Below are 22,941 nucleotides of genomic sequence, written 5' to 3'. Positions count from 1 at the left end.
TATAGGAGGGAAGAGAGGAAAACGAAATGATTTAATTTTTCATTCAAATGAGGGCCAAGAGAAGTCTGAAGAGAGCTGTTTTCCCAAATTGATGAGGTGATTCATAATTTATTATTGTTCCTGCTACATATGGTCAATTAATCTTGATTATTTACACTCTTATAAAAAAAAAATGATGTTACCCCAAATAGCTCGGCTGCAAGTCAAAAAGAGTCTGGCTTCCGGGCTGCCAAGAAAACCAAAGGTAAGGTCATGAAAGCTTGTGTTCACTTGCCTTGATATTATACTATTCCTCTGTGTAAAAAATGATCATATTTAATTTATCAACACAGTGGGATACAAAATATGACCCCTGCATTTGCAAATGGTTTCTGGGGGCACCTGGGTGGCTCAGTCAGTTAAGCATCCGACTTCGCTCAGGTCATGATCTTACAGGTCGTGAGTTCAGGCCCCATGTCAAGCTCTGTGCTGACAGCTCAGAGCCTGGAGCCTGCTCTGGATTCTGTGTCTCCCTCTCTCTGCCCCTTCCCCAGCGTACATTCTGTCTGTCTCTCTCTCTCTCTCAAAAATAAATAAACATTAAAAAAAATCTTTAAAGCCAAAAAGAAACTCCCTTTGACCACTTTTATGAGCAAGTTATTTCCTTGCTTTTCGATGCCAGATTAGAGAATTAAACCAGCTTAAATACATAAATGTGTACATCTCACTGTTATTACTCGTACATATTTTCAAATGGCCCATACATCTATCCATGACACTACGAGAATATGTCTATACGGCTGAGCAGCACGCTGTTGGCATGAAAATCCCAGTGGCTCAAAAGGACATAGCTTTGGAAACTGAAGTGGTTTTGCAAAAAAAAAAAAAAAGGCCTGGATGAAGCATTCTGGTCTTCACTCTACTGGTAACTCACCATGTGACCTTGGGCTTCCCTTTCCTATTTTAAAAAACTAATTAGATCCTACTTAGATCAGTTTTATGCCTCCTTTCAGCTCAATTTGTACAATTCTATCTGCAAACATACACGTTGACTAGCAGTACTAGGTGAGGGAGTAGGCACGCCCCTCCAGATGGGGTGACTTTCCTCCCTAGCTTTGGAGATTTGTTACCTTCCTGCTAGGCCCAATGGGAGTAGTTGTCCTTCCAGGACAAAGTGGTCTCAAAGTACAATTTATCACTATGAACCGGCAATGAAAAGGGGGACATGCAGACGCCCCCCTGAAGTGCCCGCCGCTCGCCACCGCCCTGTGGTGCAGCTGTCTCTGGACCCCAGCCAGGGCTTTGGCATCAAGTGGATCCCACCTGCTCCCGCGCCAGTGGCGCCCCCACCTGCTCCTGCAGCGGCTCCCGGAAATGCAAGGTGCACATGCGCTTCCTGCAAGAAGAGCGGCTCCTGCTGCCCCACGGGCTGGGCCAAGTGCGCCCGGGGCTGCATCTGCAAAGAGGGCATCAGACAAGTGCAGCTGCCGAGCCCGAAGTCTAGGAGAGCCTGTTGCCAGTCTAAATAGAGCAACCTGTACAAACCTGCAGGTTTTTTGTGAGGCTTTTCTTTTCTTTTCTTCTTTTCTTTTCTTTTCTTTCTTTCTTTCTTTCTTTCTTTCTTTCTTTCTTTCTTTCTTTCTTTCTTATTTTTGGTGCAACCCTGACCTGTTTGCTGTGTTCCTTTTTTTTCCTATAAAATACATGAATTATAATACAGGTTGTCGACTTAAAAAAAAATAGGACATGTATTTAAATATATACAGTCAATCCTCATTATTCATAGATTCTGTATTTGCAACTGTGTCGACTCGCTAAAGTGTATTCATAACCCCAGAATCAATATGGTGCCTTGGCAATCCTTCATGGATATGAGCAGAGCAGTGGAAAACCTGAGTATCCTGCTGTGGGTCAAACAAGGTGATTCTCTGCCTTCTTTATCCAGCTCTAACCCTAAAAACAAGGGTCCTGCTAATTATCTGTCGAGTTCCATGCTTTTCTAATTGTTGGGGTTTTGTTGGCAATTTTGCTTTAAATTTAAAATTTTTAAATGGCTCCCAAGCATAGTACCGGAGTGCTGAGCGAGTGTCCTAAGTTCAAGAAGGCTATAATGTGCATTATGGAAAAAATACATGTGTTCGATAAACTTTGTTCAGGCATGAGTAAATTAATTTTTCTTGGTGACATTATGGAACATAACTGCCATGGATAACAAGGATCGATTATATAAAAAAAGAGGTTACCTGCACCAAAGCACTTCTGTGTGTATGTGTATTTCTCTGAAGGAGGACCCTAAATTATTGAGGCCTTCCCCCCAGGTATTTGGGCCAGCATGAATGTATATAATGGAAGTCATCAAGAAATTTCATGTACAGGACATATGTCATGACGTCCAAACATGATTTGATGTCTATCCTCTGCCTGATTCTGAATTAATATCATTATGTACTTTCAACATATGGAATATGTAACATAAGCTGACTTTAAATGGCACGCTATGCAATCATAGGTAATGGCCTTCATAATGCATGGATATAAGCTAAATGGCATTAAAAAGTGTAATGGGGAACACGTTAATCGATACTGAATAATGTATAGCTGACAATCTAGAAACAGTTTTCTTGATTTTTCATTATGAAAACATCTTCCATGAGAGCAGCAGAAGAGTATGCACACCTGTTTACATCCTTGACATCTATTATATCAGCGATCCAGGATGAGATACGGCATCTGATTGCCTAATGAGTTGTCGCCTAAGATTCGAAAAGCTGAAGAAAGTTTGTGCAATTATGAAAGTTGTTATCTGAGTCCTGAATATCACAAAGCTTCACTAACCACGCAGAGTTTGGGATCAGGATTGGGAATTTGTAATCCAAGCATCTTTCTGCATGTTCTCTATCCTACAGGTAACGTAGGTGTCTACCATAGTGGATAATTTGAGCAGGAACCCAGCCTGGAGAGTGTAGGAAGTAGCTGTTGGGCTAGAATGTGTTACTAGAACGCTTTGAGATTCTGTTAATTTTCCAGCCTGCGTGCTCCTGTGACCACTGATTCATGGATAAGAGACAATTTAAGAGGAATGAGGAAAACAGGAGAAAGTGCCAACGAAGACTGAGGAAGCCCGCGGGGTGTGGAAGCACCAGGCCCAAGTGTTAGTTTACACCCCTGATTCATCCAGTAAATTCAGGCAGCCCCCTCCCAGGATTTTTCCATGGAAAGCACAGTGGAAATAACCATTCTTTGTTTCGTTTTACCACCACACCAACTGGTTATTAATGAAGTCTCAAAAGCTCATATGCACAATGCAGAACTGAGCAATGTATCCCCCTTGCCATGCACACTGGATACTAACAGCCTGGGCACAGGTCCTTCTGAACTCACCACGCTTTCCTGTTCAGATGAAATGGCATCATTTCGTGTGCAGAAAGGCACCTTGCATCATCAGTGCTGCCTCCATCATTTCCCGATTTGTTCTACTATAATACATGCACTCTCAGGTTAAGCTGACAAAACGAAATTGCAATTCTCATTAAACGCCTTAAGAAACGAAATATTTTCCATAAGGTATTTTTATTTTGAATCATTACTGCAAAACTGTTTTTTAAAAAAAGAATTCAGCATCTCAGTGGTAGATACTGCATTTTGGCACCTGCTTGCCCGGAATGAGGGAAAGCAATCAAGCGCTTGCCTCTGCTGCAACATTTAAGGAGATAACATCCCCCCCCCCAAAAAAAAACCCTCAATATTCAAGGTAAATAATTTTAATACAATATTTTAAAAATAAAAATTAATGCAAAAATCCATCACGTACAAAATATTTAAAAATTAAAGACAAAATTAGTATGGATATTAGTCATTTCCCCCATTCATTCCAAAAATCTGTATCAATGCTCACTAAGGATAGGAAACATTTTGTGTCCTGGGAACACAGCAGCAAGCAAGAATGGCAAGCCCCCTGTCATCCGATAACATAACACGGAGGGTGTCTGAGAGGTCCCCCCTCCACTTTTAAAAACACTGGGTATCGATTAGGTAAAGGTCAGTTTCAGAGCTAGTCCCTTTCGCAAGGCTTATGACAAAGGCAAAAATCGGGAAAGGGAGAATAAGATTATCATGAGTATTGTCTTTAATTAAAAAAGAAAAAAAATGGGGGCACCTAGGTGGCTCAGCAATCTAGGTGACTAACTCTGGATTTCAGCTCAGGTCATGATCTCGCATTGGGTTCTGTGCTGAGGACACAGAGCCTACTTGGGATCCTCTCTCTCTGCTCCTCTCCCGCTTGTGCGCTCTCTCTCTCCCTCTCCAAATAAATGAATAAGCTGGATGAGGAAGGAAGGAAGGAAGGAAGGAAAAAAGGGAGGGAGGGAAGGAGAGAGAGAGAAAGAAGAGAAGAAATGAAGAAAGAGAAAGAAAGGAAGAGTGGGAGAGGAAGGAAGGAAGAAAGGAAGGAAGTGAGGGAGGAAGGGAGGAAGGAAGAAAGAACATGGAGGCAGGGGATGGGCTGCCACAGACTTGAATGAAGAAAGGCTGCTGCTGTGCTAAAGAGAAGTTTAAGATTAAGATTCAAAGCAAACAAACTACTTTTTTTTTGTTCGTTGTTTGGACAACTACTGAGCGCCTATCACTGCCCAAAAGTGTGCTAGGCTTTGAGATACAGTGTGGAAGGAGACTGGCAAAATGCTTGATAGGACATACATTTTGGTCATCACTGGGGAGAGGTTCCTTCCCTTTCCAGTGATGTTTCCCACGATCATGGCCAAAGGAACAATTTCTGTGCAAGTTGAAACCTGAGAGGAGTGTTTCTGGGGGTAATTCCCTTCTTTTTTCCTAATTTCTACCTACCTGGATAATAGAGACCCTTGCTACCGAAAGTGTGATCCTCAAATCACCAACACAGATACCACTTGGGAGCTTGTAAAATGCAGAATCTCATACCCTCCCCACACCTGCTGAGTTGGAACTCACATTTTAACAAGACCCCCAGGTGACTCGTCTGCACATTAAAGTTGAAGAAGCAATGATTTAAAAATAAGTGAATTTTTAACAAGGAAAATATTACCCACAATTTCATCTTCTCAGATCAATTTGTTTTTTCCACTCTTTCAGTTCCTGCCTATATCCATGCATACTTTATATATAGACTAAGCCAGAGTTCATAAAATTTCATTTTTTTCAACTTTATTTTCTGATAATCTTCCAAAAGCTTTTTAATTACCATATTCATTGGTTGCATGGCATTTCCTCACATTTTGTATACATGATGTACTTTGCCTGAATTTAAAAACAGCCCTTCAGTCTTTCATAGTAGAGGACTGATGATTTTAAACAACGTGGCCGTAGTCAACCAGGATGGACTGAAAGTTTGTGTCCCCTCAAGATTCAGGTATTGAAGCCAAATCTCCAATATGATTGTTTTCAGAAGGGGGGATCTTTAGAAGATAACTCTCTCTCTCTCTCTCTCTCTCTCTCTCTCTCTCCATCTCTCCATCTCTCTCTCTCTCTCTCTCTTTCTTTCTCTCTCTCTCCATCTCTCTCTCTCTCTCTCTCTCTCTCTCTCTCTCTCTCTCTCCCTCTCTCCCTCCATTGTGTGAGGATACAGTAAGAAGGAGGATGCCTGTAAACCAGGAAGAGGGCCCTCACCACAACCTGGCCATGCTGGCACTCTGATCTTAGACTTCCAGCCTCCCTAATGGTGAGAAATAAATGTCTATTGTTCAAGCCACTCTGTCTGTGGTCTTCTGTTCTAGCAACCTGAACTAAGACCCCAGCATAATGTGTGTAGATTCTTGGTTGCTTTGCCTTATTGTCACATGTAAGATTATGTATCACTGGATGCAAGCATGCTTGAATTATTGTTTGGTTTTACCATGTGTGTTTCTGTGCACCCTGTCTTCAGCGTTATGGAAATAAGGATCAATTTCACCATGATATCCTGGCATTATACATTTTTAAAAATAAGTAGATATAATCTAATGTCATAATTCTGAAATTACTCAGTCCCTCTTCACTAAAGTACATTTGTATTGTACATGTAGATGATTTCAATTTGAAATGTAGATCAATTTTTTAAAGGACATTTTAACTAAAAACAGTCTAGAGGCTGATATCCAAGAATACAGATCAAACATTTAAAATGGAAAAGCTAAAACATAGACTTTAATGAGCTCCTTCACTAATTAGGTTACCCCTCTTCATTCTTCACCAGTAACACGCTTCCTGCTAGGTCTTAGGCAGGAAGTACTTCAGCTGCACAAACGATGAATCGGTAAAGAGCTCCACATGAAAACTCCAAGGGAGAGGGGTGGTCATCTGTAGCTGATATTAGGACTGGATGGGAAATACAGTGTCTGGGAAGAATGACCTATGCTTAACAAACTGTAGTGTCATTAAAATGTATGTTCATGGTAAGTGAGGATCTTTGGGATTTTTTTCACAGGATAGTTTTGTTTTACTTGCATGAAACAATGCTGTAATTAGAATGATAATCAAAGTCCTACTTTCACAAGTTTCTGTGTGATATCAGATTCTTTATTTTACTTCCCCAAACTTTGGTTGCCTCCTCTAATTAGGAAATAAAAGGATGATAGCGCTGCACGGGGGTGTTACAATATCATGGAAATAATATGTGCTTCTGAACACAACAGGCTGCTCAAATGTTCGTTCTTTCCTGCTATTCATATACACCATTCAGAAGCCCTTTGATTTCCACTTTCTGGCTTCTGGTAAATACCATTAAGAATTTCAAAAAATCTAGGATTATTTTGGTTCTCCATGTATACAAGAGGCAGAAAACTCACATTTTTCTAGAATAGTCTTGGATATTTCAGCTGTGAGTGCAAGTTTGATGACCAACCACATCCTTGCTGGCTGGCTGTAAAGAAAATGCATCGAGTCATTGGTTAGGCATGTGCTGAACTCACTGTTTGGCCCCAAGAATTTCTTTATGTCAGTGAAGGTTGCTCACAAGGAGATATCCCAACAGGCATGGATATCAACTGAAAGATATGGTGACCAGTTCAGTAAGTTCCTTTTCAACGTATAGCATTTTTTCAATTATGACGTAAAGGTATTAAGCAAATACCACTAGAAGACGTAACAAAATACTATACATCTACTTTTTTTTAAGTAATTAAAGTGTGACTATTGTTAAATTTGTTTTGTTTCCTTTATTAGTAACTGAATTATATGACATTTTCAGAGCAATAATTACACTATCTTCTAAAAAGTCTGATGAGCTTAAAAACACAAAAATCTTGCCATTCGGCTCCATGAGGAAAGCAATTTGCAGTGGACCACGACTACTTTCTCTCATATGTGTGCTTTTATCCATCAACACTGACTGATATGAATCACTAGCCTCACTGGATTAAAATATGGGAAATCTCATTCTTCTCGGTGGATTAGGATTCGTATTTCCATTTGTCTTGTTTCTGCCTTTGCAACAGTGGGATGGGGCAAGCTCGTTTGCATAGATTGCAATCTTTGACATTCTGCTTGAAAATAATATGCCTTTTCTAGAAAACATAGCGTAGTGTAGATGTGTAGAGTTCCGTATACTGAGGCTACTGTTGAAATGGCTTATGTTTTAATAATTTTAAATTCAATAGAATCGAGCAATGCGATAGCTACATAGCACTTTTTTTTAGTCATTGGGTATTCTATTAAATTATATTCTTTAAAGGGATGCCTGGGTGGCTCAGTCAGTTGAGCATCTGACTCTTGATTCTGGCTCAGGTCACAATCTCACGGTTGTGGCATCGAGTTCTGTGTTGGGCTCCGTGCTAAGTATGGAGCCTTCTTGGGATTCTGTCTCTCCCCCTCTCTCTGCTCTTCCCCCACTCATGCTCCCTCTCTCTCTTTCTCTCAAAATAAATAAATAAATAAATAAGTAAATAAATTCTTTATATAAATGTGTAATTTAATAAGGAAAATCATAAAACATTAGTAAAATCACTCTGTGTCAAATTAACTTACATTTAGAAAGCTATAATTTTCATGTATTTTTATGGTCTGAGATCAAATAAAACAAGCTGTGACATGGAAAAAGCCAAAATATTTTAAGGTGCCAGGAGTCGTGGGTTTTTTTTTTTTTAATGTTTATTTATTTTTGAGAGAGAGAGTCAGAGCGCAAGTGGTTGAGGGGCAGAGAGAGAGGGAGACACAGAATCCCAAGCAGGTGCCAGGCTCTGAGCTGTCAGCACAGAACCTGACATGGGGCTTGAACTTACAAACCACGAAACCATGACCTCACCTGAAGTTGAACACTCAACCAACTGAGCCACCCAGGTGCCCCAAGATGCCAGGAGTTTTAATGTTTATGTGTACTAGGAGTGTTCAAATGAACATGAAGGACACTGTATGGTCATGTCTCTAAACAAAACTAACAAGTAGATTGTTAAACTACCTCACTACATAGCACTTTGAAATATGCTCCAATGCTTAATTCCTTTTAATATTATAAAAATTGATAAGGACTCACGTTAGGGAAGAAGGTAGTGGTAATAAATATTTAATGTGTCGAATGCTCTTAGGAAACCGAAATTAAACATAATCCAAAGAAATTCAGTAATTTGATGTTTTATAATATATGTCCTATTTTAATAGAGTTCATTACGTTACAACTGAAGCTTTCAAAGCATAAAAGAAACGAAACTTCCATTTTTGTGACACTGCAATTTGTATCTTTCCTTGAGTTGAATGGCAGCATTTGAAACTTAGCTGAGCTCTTTACAAGACAGTTGATGAGGGGTGTCTGGGTGGTTCAGTCAGTTAAGCATCCGACTTCAGCTTAGGCCATGGTCTCACGGTTTGTGAGTTCGAGCCCCATGTTGGGTTCTATGCTGACAGCTCAGAGCCTGGAGCCTGCTTTGGATTCTTTGTCTCCCTCTGTCTCTGCCCACCCCCCCAAATTAAATAAACATTAAAATTTTTTAAAAAATATAGATGATGTAATTATTTGCTCTTAAAAATAGTATACTGAGTTAACTATAAAAGAAATGAAACAAAAAAATTGCTCACTCTAAAATATTAAAATATTAGTCTCTTGATGTGCAGGTCAGGAGTAGAAATGGACAAAAATCTTATGGTACACAAAGACTGAACGTATTATATTAGGTGGGAAATATATGCCCATATTAACCAAAGATTCATTTTTTTTTAGAAATTGTATATCATATGCCAGTTGGGAAACAGAATTGGGAGTTTCACTTAGCATCTTAGAAATATATCAGTACATACCCTGGGAATGTGTGATATCTGAGTAGTTGCTTTCATCGAGATTGTATTTGAAAACATTTCATCAGTGTAGGTCGGCTTTTGATAATACATTCACTGAAGAACTCTGGAATATTAATACTTGGCTTTGGATCCTTTTTACAAAAGACTGAGGCAAAAACCAACCCTGCTGAAAAGAGAAATAGACTAATCCACAATAATAATTGAAAATTTCAAAACCCAACTCTCAGAAACTGATAGAACAAATAGCCATAAAATCAGTTAAGGATATAGAAAAACCTTAAAACACTATCAGTAAAATTAACCGATGTGATATTTATGTAGTACACAACCCATTATTGATAGAACCACAGTCTTTCTAGCTGTACATGATACATTCACCAATAAATATCTTCCCCCCCACCCTCTTTTGGACAGTTTTGCTTTGTGCAGACAAGAAAGGCTCACCTTACAGCTGTAGTTATTGTTAAATCTGCCTTGTTTCTTTTATCGTCGCCTGGATTATATGACATTTTAATAGCAAAGGGAGGTATACCACCAGAGACAGGCTCTGGGCACACAGAGAAGCATCAGCACGCGCCCTCCGTACCCGGGGCCTCTGCAGCACAGCCGTGTGCACACAACATTCACGCTGACACACGAGAGGACAGCAGAAGGACACGGGGGCTGAGGGCAGGCATGAAACACATACTGCAGTGGTGTGTGGGACCTGCAAGGCCATAGCAAGGCTCACCCCCTTCTAGTAACACATGTGCACAAAGCTTAATTTCATGATGGCACATTTAGCCGTTTTAAGGGCAGTCGCATCCAAATTATTATTTTTGACTGCAGACAGGTGGCTTGATAGAAGCAAGTACTAATTGTAGCAATTTGATATGAGCACTTTATTTATTAAAGGTCAACATGGGGCGCCTGGGTGGCTCAGTCGTTTAAGCGTCTGACTTCCACTCAAGTCATGATCTCACAGTCCGTGAGATCAAGCCCCACGTCAGGCTCTGTGCTGACAGCTCAGAGCCTGGAGCCTGCTTCGGACTCTGTGTCTCCCTCTCTCTGCCTTCACTGCCTACACTTTGTCTCTCTCTCTCTCTCTCTCTGTCAGAAATAAATAAACATTAAAAAAAATTTTTTAAAGGTCAACACAGAAGCCAACTTTAGTCACACACGTGGTGAAAAACTTGTTTTATAAGGTCAGCACTACCCTAATACCAAAACCCAAAAAAAGGCATTATAAGAAAGGAAAACTGCACACATATCCCTCATAAAGATTGACACAAAATCTTCAACAAAATATTAGTAAATTAAATATGACAATATATAAAATGGAATATGCACCAATTGGGTTCAACATGCAAAAATCAAGTAATGTAACTCATCAGCAAACTAAAGACAATCATGACTATTTCAATATGTGAAGAAAAAGTATTTGAAAAAAACATCCGATCATGAAAATATTTTTCTCATTAACTAGAAAGATAAGGAAACCTCCTTCACCTGATAAAGAGCATGTACAAAAATTACAGCTGATAGCATATTTAATGGTAAAAGACTGAATGTTTTCCTCCAACATTTGGGAAAAGGAAAGGATGTAAAGTCTCACCACATCTCACCACTCATTCAAATATCACTCAAGGTTCTCGGCAGTGCGATAGAGCAAGAAAAAGAAAAGTCATATAGATTGGGAAGGAAGAAATGCGACCATCTGTACTTACAGATGACCTGATTACCTATGTAGAAAATCATATAAATCTGCAACAACAAAAACAGCCACTATAATAAAGTTTAGGTAGATTGCAGAATAAAAGATCAATATACAAAATTTCATTATATTTGTATACACTGGCAATGAACAATTAAAAATGAAAATTAATAAATTAGTTCAGTTTAAATTTATACACACAAAAAAAGAGAATTGCTTACATATGTAGGTATTGCAAAAACTACAAAACATTAATCATTAATGAAAGAAGTCCAAAATAAATGGAGGCGTGTTCATGGATTAAAAGATGCAATATTGTTAAGATGTAATTTTTTGTCTAGAGAGTCGATGCATTTGTAACAGAAATTCTGGAAGGAGCTTTTGTCTTTGTTTTTGCAGAAGTAGACAGGGTGATCCTCAATAGGAACCATAAGAGCTAAAAACAATTCTGAAAAAGAAACAGAGAGTTGGAGAACTCACATTTCCTGATTTTAAGACAAGTATAAAAAAAAAGACGTAACTACATACCCACAGTATTTAAGATGTGATACTTGCAGAAGGATGGAAATATATATCAAAGAATGAAAATAGAGAACCCAAAAATAGACCCATGCACATATGGCCAATTGATTTTTGAGAAGACATATGCAAAGGCAATTCAATAGAGAAAAACTTTTTTACCAAGTGGTGGTGTAAAAATTTGATATTCATACACAAAACAATGAATCTCAATCCACACATTGCATCATATGCTAAAATTAATTCAAAACGGATCATCAATCTGAACGGAAAACGTAAACCTCTGCAGTTTCTAGTGGAAAACACAGGGGAACTTGTTGATCTTGTGATACACTGAAGTTCCTTAGAGATGACGCTGAAACCATAATCCTTAAAAGGAAATCTTTTAAGACAGTTTTTGTTGAACAAAAGTCCTCAGAATCAAAAGGAAGCAGAGGACTTAGGTCTTCAAGTCCCAGTCACAAGCTGCACATGAGCTAGAACTGTAAGACTATGGCCATTGTCACTCAAGTACTTGTCTTTCCCAAAGACTTGCATTCTCTCAATGGACACCACCAACTGAAACACAGGGTTGCTAAACCCCCTGTGGTTTTCTAAAGACCGGACGCTCTTTCAACACCAAATCTTTTTATAAATACCACCCTCAGATGCATTACCTTCTCCTTCAAAGAGTCAACATCCACTCTTCTTTGTTTTGTAGCTCATCCTTCGGCTTCTTCAGATGGCTTCGCTGACCGATCCCATCTCATCCCCAGTAGTGCCACGCTATCGACTGAATTGTATCTCTCCAAAAATTCATATGTTCAAGTCCTAAACCCCTGTACCTCATAATATAACCAACTTGAAGCTAAGGGCTTTAAGATCCACATATAGGGTCTCTCTTAAGTTAAAACATGGCTCAGAACTCTCTAGACATTAGGTCATTTAATTCCCATTTTGTTGGTTAGAAAAATAAGACCAATAGAAACGTAATAAATGACCCAAGAACAAGATATCACAGAATGAGGTCTGAATGCATCTGAAGGAGGAGTCAGCAAACTTTTTTCATAAAGCACCAGATAGTAATTCCTTTGGGCTTTGCGGGTCACACGGGTTTGGTTACAGCTACTCAACTGTGCCCTCATAGTGTAAAAGCAGCCACAGACAATGAGGAAAGGAATAGATGCGGATGTGCTCCAATAAAGCTTTATTTACAAAAACAGGCAGTGGGCTGGATTTGGTGGCTGGTTATCAAGCCCTGCTATAAAGTCTTGTCTCAAATCTATACCACACATCTTGACAAAACCACTTCAAATTGAAACACAATCTTTATTCTTCTTCGTAAAGCCTGTACAAGAATTCCAATTAAGAACTATCTGCCTGTGTATTTTTAACACATGATGATGTATCCCTCACTGTGATGGTTTAATTAGTACACAATCCATGCCTAGTTGAATGTAAATGAAGTGCTTACTTCATGATAATTTAAAACGCTCTGTTGTATCATGAGCAGTTATTAAAAGCCTCATTGACATGATTGCTTATTTTGTTTTAAAATTTATTGTTGAGATGCAAGTTGGCAGGTTTTATCCATTCTTTTTCTAAATACCAAACAATGCCACAGCATGGAAGAAAAATGTTGACTAGAATACTTTCTTTGGGACTTGTATTATGAAAACTGGTACAATAATATTAATACAATAGATTATGTATGCATTCAATAATATACCAGAAACCCAGAAAGATGCTACATGATCCCAACCCTATGGTTACTTAGTATTTTTAGTAAAGAGCATACTTTTAATATCTCTATTACATTATTTTTCACCTTGCATTTTTTTCCCTGAAGATCATGATGGAGAAGGTGATTGCCTTTGTGTGGAAAGAGGGTTTTGCAGTCTTCAGAATGATTTCCTTCACCAAATACCTTTGGCAGATACACTGATGTGGGCTTCATTAGGCAACATATATTATAAAATTATCTCATCTAAATAAATAGTTTCAATCTGTCTTGCATTTAAAAATCATGTGGGATTGGGGCCCCTGGGTAGCTCAGTTGGTTAACCATCCAACTCTTGATTTCGGCTCAGGTCATGATCCCACAGTTCGTGAGATTAAGCCCCAGAGCAGACCCTGCCTGGGATTCTCTCCCTCTCTCTCTCCCCCTCCCAAGCTTTCTCTCTCTCTCTGTCTCTCTGTCTCTCTCTCTCTCCCTCTCCCTCTCTCTCAAAATAAATAAACATTAAAAAATTAAGAATAATAAAAGTCATGTGGGATTTATTTTTACTTTTAAAATATGATTCCTCGTGGCCATACATGGATATTGTGATTCAGCTGATCTGAGGTGAAGCCAGGGATCTGCATTTTAATTCAATAAACCGAACCTGCCTTTTAAAGTCAGACACGTTGAGGGGCGCCTGGGTGGCTCAGTCGGTTAAGCGTCCGACTTCAGCTCAGGTCACGATCTCGCGGAGTGTGAGTTCGAGCCCCACGTCAGGCTCTGGGCTGATGGCTCAGAGCCTGGAGCCTGCTTCCGATTCTGTGTCTCCCTCTCTCTCTGCCCCTCCCCCGTTCATGCTCTGTCTCTCTCTGTCTCAAAAATAAATAAACGTTAAAAAAATTTAAAAAAAAAATAAAGTCAGACACGTTGCCTGATGATCACAGTTCAGGAGAAATCACCTAACTTCTGAGATCAATTTGAATTTGCAGGTAGCTGGGTTTAGACGTGACATTAAAATCAACAGAACTAGGATGTAATGACATCATACAATGGTGTCCCAGAGCCTGAAAGAATATTTGTGGAAAGAAATGAAGAATGAAGATGGATTGGGAAACTCTTAGCAGACTTCATCCATGCTGGACCTCTTACAATAGAGGAGAAAGATCAGACAGAAACAGTGTAGAAGGAGGACTTATTCCCACAAAGGAAAGGAGGTTTTACCCCCATCTCGTAAAATAGGAAAAATATAGTCTGGTGAAGTCTGAGTTTTCTCCCATTCCTACCCCTTCTGTTTCCTAGCTGTTTACTTGCTTAGGCATGGTAGACATAAGTGGACAGTTTCTTAACAATATGAATGATATAAACCAAAAGCCAACGTCACGCCTAAATAAAAAAAAAAAAAAAAACTAGTACACTCCCATTAAAGTTCAGAATAAGACAAGGGCTCCTTTTTCACCCTAACACCATTTTTTTTAACTCTCCATGGAATAGCTGAAGATCATATATTAATAACACTGGAAAACCCAGTAGAGGTCACCTACCTAGTAGAGGTGTGGAGAGCATATTTAGAATCAGCAGCAGTGACATGGGTAGGGAGCTATGAGTCCCATGACTGACGTTGAGGATATAAGTTTAAGTGAATACTAAGATAGGGTAGAGCTCCGGGATCTATAGAGTTTAGTAATGTAGGGCAAAGATGTGCTTCCCGCATTCCAAGGAATCTGATCCCAAGTTTTCCCAACAGTAGACTTGAAGAATAAATGCCAGAAGGTCATTAGAAAGTAAGTGGACTGGAAATATTTCTCAGTAGCTATAGTGGGTACTGGGCTTTCTTGTGGGGTGATGAAATGTTTTGAAAACAGGTGCCACTGAATTGTTCACTTGAAAATGGTCAATTTTAGGTACTGTGGGTTTCGTCTCAAAAAGTTTAACTTCTCCGCAAATAACTTAACTTCAATTATAATTTTAATCATGACAATCTGTAAGAGAACATTTAAATAATCCCAATATTGCAGATTTACATGGAAAAGATATTCTTTCAGATGCTGAAAGTAGATCTTACTACTCTCTCATTTTATGGAAGCTAAAAGGCTCTCAATACCATAGACACAAGTGTGGGTGCCATGATTTTTTTAGTGTCAAAATGCAAATATTGGGAGAAGGCCTGTGTGCTGCAATGTCAAGAATACCAGAGTTGTTCTTTTTCTACCACACCATTTCTCTCACAGATAAAATTTGCTGATTGTTCCACCCAGTTCCCCACTAATAATCAAAGGCTTTCAGGATTCGAAAAGAAAAGAATTTATAATGTCAAATGTTCTAAATTCACATCAAAGTGGAATGACAAACAGGAGTATTTATTTTCCTAAAAATAAAACAAATGCTCCTGGAAAAAGTAGCACAGACATCTGTCATAAGGTTGGGGGAAAGGCACAAACTTGCAAGAGAAAATAATCAAAAAAGGGAAGCTGACCTAAAGCTAACTCTGCAAAACACTTCAGAAAGTGCTATGCAAAGGGAGGCGTTGATAAACCAAAGTGATGTATTAATAGGAGTAAAATAAGAGCCGTATTATTGGATCAGTTCATGTTAATCCAAATCAAAAATATCATGTCCAGCGATCTCCTGAGAGCATTCATCTTGGTGATTTATGTAATGAACTTTCAAATGTCAAATGTGAAAGTTTGGGTGCCTTTTGCATACACACCATAGATTTCCTATTTGCCCTGAGACTAATAAAAAATATTTATGAATCTCCAATTACATGGAGGATTCTTTATTGAGAACTGACGAGGGGCACCTGGGTGGCTCAGTTGGTTGAGCGTCCGACTTCTGCTTCGGTCATGATCTCACCATTCCCAAGTTCGAGCCCTGCGTCTGGGTCTGTGCTGACAGCTCAGAGCCTGGAGCCTGTTTTAAATTCTATCTCCCTGTCTCTCTCTGCCCCTCCCCCACTCATGCTCTGTTTCTCTCTCTCTCTCTCTCTCTCTGTCTCAAAAATAAATAAATATAAAAAAAATTAAGAATCGACGAGAAAAAATCAAAACTGTTTGCTCTCAAAAACATTTTCCTTGCTTCCATTCAAATACTTAGCAATAAATGCTAGAAAATAATGGACTAGAGAATTTAGGAAATTTTAGAAAATTAATTCATTTTAAACATTTAATTTGTAATATTTTTCTCAGCTACTTCTGTATTTTAAAAATAACGGAGACAAAAACAATACACTTAAAATGTATGGGTATATGAGAGTTTTAAAAATATGCTATGGTTGATCTGTAAATGAAATTTTTATTTAAAATTCAAAATGGCTTTTTTGGATACAGTTTATTAAAGCAATTAATTTGGTTGTTTTACTTGTGCATTGAATGTTTTGCAATTGAGTAGTTACTATAATTATGTCATTACAATAATTATGCAATTACTCTCTGTAATTATATCATTTAATTATATAAGTATGCTTACAGGAATTAGTTGTATAATTAGAACATGTAATTACATAGTAAAATAGAAAACTGTATTTTAAAACCTACTAAGTTGGATATATTGGCCTATTCCAAATTATAACATTCAATGTCTTAAGATTCTTTATCCTGTATAACATTTCTTAAAATGTTTAAAACCCTTTTATTTTGAAATAATTACAATTTTTCAGAAAATCCTTATTCCTTTCATCCAGATAGCAATTCAAGTTTTGCTAATTGTCCAATTATGTCTATTTTTGCAAAATTTTCCAATCCAGGATCATGTATTGCATTTAGCTGTCATTAGTCTTTCGACTCCTCGAATATATATGTATGTATGTATGTATGTATCTACCTACCTACCTACCTATCTGTGTATCTATGTCCATCTATCATCTTTCTCACTCTCAATCTATCCATCTACCCTATTCAAAACCGGACTCCACATGTGAAATGACACCGCCAATTCCAACTAAAAACTCAAAGTTCATTCCAGCTTTCCTCCTTTTTCAGATTTATAAATACCTTCTAGATGAGAAACTTGACTCTCACTATCCTCCATGCATTTACTTATTTGCTCACCTCTAGAAGAGTCCCTCAGGCCTTTCTTGGCCTCTATGATATTACTATATCGAAGGTTACAGATCAATTATTCTGTAGAATGACCCTCAGTTTGGGTTTGTCTGATATTTCCTCATGATTAGATTCAAGCTTTGCATTTTTGATAGGGATGTTCCAGAATGATTCGGTACTCTTCTTCTTATGCCCTTTTGGGGATGTAGGGATTTCTTTGTGTTCCATTACTACTGATGTTAACTTTAAGCAGTTAAATAAGGTGGCGTCTGCCGATTTCCTTACTGTAAAATTTATCTTTTTCCATGTGTAATTATTAAATATGTGGAGATACTTGGTGCTTTGTAAATATATCACTTTGTATCCTAATTTCACCTACTAGTTCATCAAAATTCACCCAATAAATAGTTCATTGAAGAATCTTGACTGAAAATGTATTATTATGGTAGCACCAGGTGATTTTCATAATTATCTCATTCTTTCTACATTTATTTTTTACCATTATAAGGAAGAGCTTTATCTTATTCACTTATTCCTTTACCTATTTGTATCCATATAATTTCATAGATTAGTAAATATTGCTAAAAGTTATTGTGTAAAATCCATTATCATTGTTATTTGTTTTCATGCTCAAATTATCTCAGATTTTGGCAAGTGATAGTTCATTCAAACTGAGTTCTGTTCTTTTCAACAGATTTCTATCAGCTTTTGAGCATTTCCCTAGTATCTGCCACAATAACATGTTTTAGGTTCATTTTGTATTTTGCCTACTACCCCTAGACTCAGTCATTTCTCTAAGGAGCCTTGTTTTCTTCTAATAGAGAATGATATTTGGAAATGGAGACCTTAATGCTAGGTGTGCTCATTGTTACTGGGATGTTGCTAGTCTCAAACCATCTCAATAAACAAAGCCAAGAAAAAAATATGCAAACATATATACAAACACATACAAATATATTTTACATATATATATATATATATATATATATATATATATGTAAGGGCATATATACATACTGCATGTGTATATATATAGTGTATATATACATATTGCATGTATGTATAGGGCATATACACATGTTGCATGTGTGTATATATATGTATATGTATGTGTATATATATATAGTGTATATATACAAATCATGTGTGTATATTATAGTGTATATGTACACATTGCATGTGTATATATAGTATATATGTACATATTGTATGGATATGTGTATATATACATGCATATTTAATGACCTATAGTTTACAGTGATTCTTCCAATTCAAATCCAACACATCAAAGTTTATTGTTCCTTTTCTCACTTAAGAAACACAGCTCTTATTATTCTTGATATGTTTACTAATATACTCGATCGCCTCTTTATAACCAATCTCTGACCCTTCCTAGGAACTGCCTTGCTCGGCTGCCACTGACCATTGCTGGACTGCCAACCAGCTGTTTTTTCACATGGGCCCAACTTCTTGTTGGAAGTCTCTCCCCTTGGCCATCTTTGCCAACAGCTTAAATAATCTGTCCAAAGTTGTACATGGCTCTCGTAAACTTCATCATAAACTGCCATGTTGTACCTTGACTATTAGTATAAATGTCTATGTTGTCAAATGGGCCATAAAATCCTCCTAGCAACTATTAGATGTGTAATAGATTAGATGTGTAATTAGATGTGTAATAAAATTAGAATGTCTGTATATTTTAATTGCATGTATTATTCAATGTGTTTCCACAACAAGCAATAATAATAGGATTTGGAAAATTCCAAGGACTTCTGTGATATTTTTATCTTTATCGTGATACTTTGAGCAGATGTAGCAACAATTTAAGTTATTCTTATATACCTAGAAAGAATGAATAGAAATAAAAATTGATGACTTTAGGAATGAAGGGGAGGAAGTACAAAAAATTAAGTTAAGAATTTATCTGTTTATTCTGTGTCTCCCTCTCTCTGACCCTCCCCCATTCATGCTCTGTCTCTCTCTGTCTCAAAAATAAATAAACGTTAAAAAAAATTAAAAAAAAAAAAAGAATTTATCTGTTTAGAGAGATCGACAAAATCATGACTCTCAGTTGTAGGTGGTATCAACCGAGTGGCAGAGTATTAAAGAACTGGGGGAAAATTATTTTGCACCCCAATATGTATAATGCATCTGTGCTATGAGAAGATACTACACTTATGCAACTAATCTTATAAATATATCCATAGATTAAAATAAAACTCTTTGACATTTTGGAATCACAAGCATGTTTTTTTGGGGGGGGGGGACAAAAAAAAAGAAAAAGAAAAAAAGAAAAGCCATATACTGTAGAGGAAGGAGCACAGGGTCTAGATGCAAGGTCTAGGGCTGACTCATGGAGCTGTATGATCTAGGGAAAGTGACTTGCTCTTTTTGAACCTCTGTTTCTTTGTAGATTAAAAAGGGATGGTAACACTTACTTTGTTTACTTATTGGGAAGACTTGATATTTTATGTGAAGAGGGCAAGCACAACAGGAATGCTCAGTAAAAAGTTATTTTATAATTAAAAGTCCTGTAGTAGGTTGTAATCAAGGTAATAAAAACATGAATTTAGGTAAATAAAAGGTGAGGATAATCATGTGAAATTACAAAGGTGAAATTCGTGCCCACTTTCCCGGAATTCAGGAGAAGAAATGTTATCAAGGCTAAATTAATTCCATAAAATACTGTCATCAGGAGTTAGAAATATCAAAAATACTTGTTGAGGTCATTAATGTATGCCCTTCAAATAGATGACCTAAAGTGTTCCCTGTAGTCTTAACTAACTCTATGCACATTTCACCACAGATAAGACCATGAATGGGGAAAAATGATACAGACTTTGGGAAAAATTAGGTAGAAGAATGTAAGAAGCTAAACACTGAATCAGAAGTTACTCCCATGGTGTTTTGTCAGTGCTATTGAAATTTTTTCCACATTAGCTCTTTCTTACAATTGGTGATAAATGGATCGAAATTGTTACAGTTAATGACAGAAACCAAGACAGCAAAATTAGTGGTGACATTTTACATAATTACATGTAAATTCCACATAAATAAATAAACTGACTCCTGGGACTCCTGGCTGGCTCAGTTGGTAAAGCAGGTGACGGTTGATATTGGAGTCATGAGTTTGAGCCCCGCATTGGGTATAAAGATTACTTAAAACTAAAATCTTAAAAAAATAATTAATTAAACAACTAACTACTAATTTATTCAGAAGTAATTTATCTGGTATGGTAAAGTCTTCAGAATACAGAAAGAGAAAACAGATTAAGTAAATAATATATCTGAATAACCCAGATAGATGTTGCAAAGTCCATCATACGGAAAAAAAAGAAAACAAAAAACTCCTTTGCACTGTCACTAGAGGTCCATTAATGAACCCACTTAATTTTCCCCAACATTATAGTAATTGAATCTCCCTGTCTACGGGAGATTTACACTGAAGGTAAGTAAGGGAGAATTCATGGAAGCCGACTTCTTGACAGAAACTGAAACTGTCGATGACTCTTTACCACTGATGGAATGAAAACAAAGTAATTGTTAAAAGTAGCATTGAGATCATTAAAATGCACATTAAGAAACCAATCTGCAATTAATAGTAAAATTGTAAGTTTAATTATATGTGCTTAGCTCCTGTTTTCGGATGTTCGTGTATTACAGAAAAGCAGAGATCCAAAAGCAAATGTTCCATTTCCCGGGATGTTAAAAGTACTTCTTGGCCAGCTTAGGTATTACTGATTTGCTGTTCCTGTTTTCAGTGAGCTTCTAAGCAGCTGTGTAGAAATAATTTTTAATGGAATAATTTCACCCACTTTGGCTTTTTTTTTCAGAAGTCCTTTATCATTATTGATTGGTCAGGGAAAATGACTATGTGATCTCCTGGGGGCATCAAGGACTATAGCACAGAACTGACTACTGAGAGAATGACACCTGAAAGAATGACACCCTCATGAAACAAAGATTAATTTTTATGAGTTGAATGGGGTAACCTTGATATATCTGGATTGTTTCCTCATGTGGAATACCTCCTTTTCTGTGTCTCATTTTAAAGGAAGTGCTATTACTCTTTGCAGTATTCCAGGGCACGTAAAGTATTATACAAACCCTGCAAACAGTATATGCACACCCTGTTTTGTCAAAGTACTCTTTAGCTTTTTTTTCCAAACAATCGATATTTGAAAGTTTTCTTGACAACAGGTAGGATAAAACAGAGGAAAATCAAATGTAAATGTATGGGAGGAAGATACGGGGAATCCCCAGGAGGTAGACATTAGAGTGGATTTGTACTGTGTCCAATTAACAAGTTCAAATTCTTCTTCACCGTGTCCCTTTCTTTTGGGATTCTGGTGTGGGGCAGGAGCTACTGTAGTTCTTCACGTCATGGCCCATGTGCTGGTTGGCCCTTTGGGGGTGGGGCCACAGCAGACCCGAGGTTCCTCTAGCTCCCACCCGATTTCTTCTTTTAGATTCTAGGTGTCCCGGGTCAGGTATTTGGTGCTAATTTGTCCATTACTCACAGCATCAAGATTGAAAGTGGCAAGAGACAGATCCGGGTTCCCAGTAGACATCATGAGCCTAGTTTTTCTCTGCGGGTTCCAGTTTTTTCCTGCACTACTCCGGTTTACGTCCATCTTTCCTTCCTGACTCCAGCTCTGCTGACTTCAGGCCAAACACTAGATGCAAAAATAACTGCTTTGCATAGGCCACTTAACTAGTCCCCATTATTGTGCAAGGTCTAGTCCTTATAATAAAAGGCCGATTCTATATGATTAATAGTGGCTCTGCTTTTCTGACCAAAACTGATACAGAACTACAGCGATATGACCAGTAGAATATGAGCATGATGGTGGCAGAGAACTTACCTGTATTTTACTGTTTCTTTAGTGACTAGAACACCGTCTGGCATAGTAGATGCACAAGAAATATTGTGGAATGACTTGTGACCTCCACGGACAGGACTGGAGAAAGAGAAGAGAAGCGGTATGAGAAAACCAGACAGGATGGAAAGCTAAACATAGGACCATGTTGACATTGCCCTTACTACAGGACAAGGTAATGCTAGTGACTCTCAATGCCTAAGCCACGCTATCCATTATTAGCTTCTAGTCACACACAAGGCTACAGAGCATGTGCAATGTGGCTAGTGCAAATTAAGATGTTCAGAAAGCATCAAATACACACTAGGTTTCAAAACTTAGCAGAAAGAAAACAAGAATGTAAAATATCAAATTAATAATTTCAGTGTGGGGCGCCTGGGTGGCTCGGTAGGTTAAGCATCCAGCTTCGGCTCAGGTCATGATCTCACGTTCGTGGGTTCAAACCCAGCCAGCATCTAGCTCTGTGCTGACAGCTTGGAGCCTAGAACCTGCTTCAGATTCTGTGTCTCCCTTTCTGTCTGCCCTTCCCCCGTTCATGTTCTGTCTCTCAAAACTAAATAAACATTAAAAAGAAATTAAAAAGTAATTTGAATGTTGGTTATAAGTCGAAGTGAGAGTATTTTGGATATATTGAGTTAAATATAGATTGCTAAAATTAACTTCTCCCAGTTCTTCTTAGCTTTTAACATGGCTACTAGAAAATTTAAAATTAAGTATTTGGCTGACATTATATTTCTATTGGACGGTGGCTAAGTAGTTCTTTAGTAGAAATTTCTAAAATCATTGCAATTTATAGCAGCCTCATTTACTGACAGGTGAAACCTGATGTCTTAAAAACATATTCTCATTTATTATTCTCATAAATTCTTTGGTCTAGCTACTGTTTACTGGTAAGGA

At 37.7% G+C, this 22,941-nt stretch overlaps 1 long non-coding RNA gene across 1 annotated transcript in view; it reads left to right on the top strand.

Moving 5' to 3' along the window:
* LOC128776974 (uncharacterized) overlaps positions 1 to 22,567 on the top strand; it is a 69,898-nt gene extending 47,331 nt beyond the window's left edge. The window contains exon 3 of the long non-coding RNA XR_008422086.1: positions 22,052 to 22,567. This is a non-coding gene — a long non-coding RNA (uncharacterized LOC128776974). The remainder of the gene's footprint in view (positions 1 to 22,051) is intronic.
* Positions 22,568 to 22,941: the final 374 nt, after the last annotated feature.

Source organism: Panthera pardus, unplaced genomic scaffold (genome assembly GCF_024362965.1).
Source record: "Panthera pardus isolate Hobbes unplaced genomic scaffold, ASM2436296v1 HiC_scaffold_15, whole genome shotgun sequence".
Classification (NCBI taxonomy): domain Eukaryota; kingdom Metazoa; phylum Chordata; class Mammalia; order Carnivora; family Felidae; genus Panthera; species Panthera pardus.
This window is presented reverse-complemented; position numbering and strand designations above follow the sequence as displayed.